The sequence below is a fragment of the Acanthisitta chloris genome, unplaced genomic scaffold (assembly GCF_000695815.1).
Source record: "Acanthisitta chloris isolate BGI_N310 unplaced genomic scaffold, ASM69581v1 scaffold21018, whole genome shotgun sequence".
Lineage (NCBI taxonomy): Eukaryota > Metazoa > Chordata > Aves > Passeriformes > Acanthisittidae > Acanthisitta > Acanthisitta chloris.
This window is the reverse complement of record NW_008686738.1, coordinates 31,851-32,274: the sequence shown is the minus strand read 5'-3', so window position 1 is coordinate 32,274 and position 424 is coordinate 31,851.

The following is a 424-nucleotide window of genomic DNA, read 5'->3' as shown; positions in this document are numbered from 1 at the left end:
GCGCTCCGTCCTGCCCATCCCGCGCATCTCCTGCGCGCTCCGTCCTGCTCATCCCGCGCATCTCCTGCGCGCTCCGTCCTGCCCATCCCCGAGCTCCTGCCCGCTCCATCCTGTTCGCCCCTGCCCATCCCGCTCCGTCCTGTTCGCCCCTGCCCCATCCCCGCGCTCCTGCGCGCTCCGTCCCGCTCCGTCCTGTTCTGTCCCTGCCCATCCTACTCCGTCTCGCTCCGTCCTGCTCATCCCGCTCCGTCCTGTTCGTCCTTGCCCATCCCCGCTCTCCATCCCACTCTGTCCTGTTCGACCCTGCTCATCCCGCTCCGTACTGTTCCCTCCCGGCTCCATCCTGCTCCCTCCCCGCTCCCTCCCCGCTCCGTCCCTGCTCATTCCTGCGCTCCCTCCCCGCTCTGTCCCGCTCCCTCCCCGC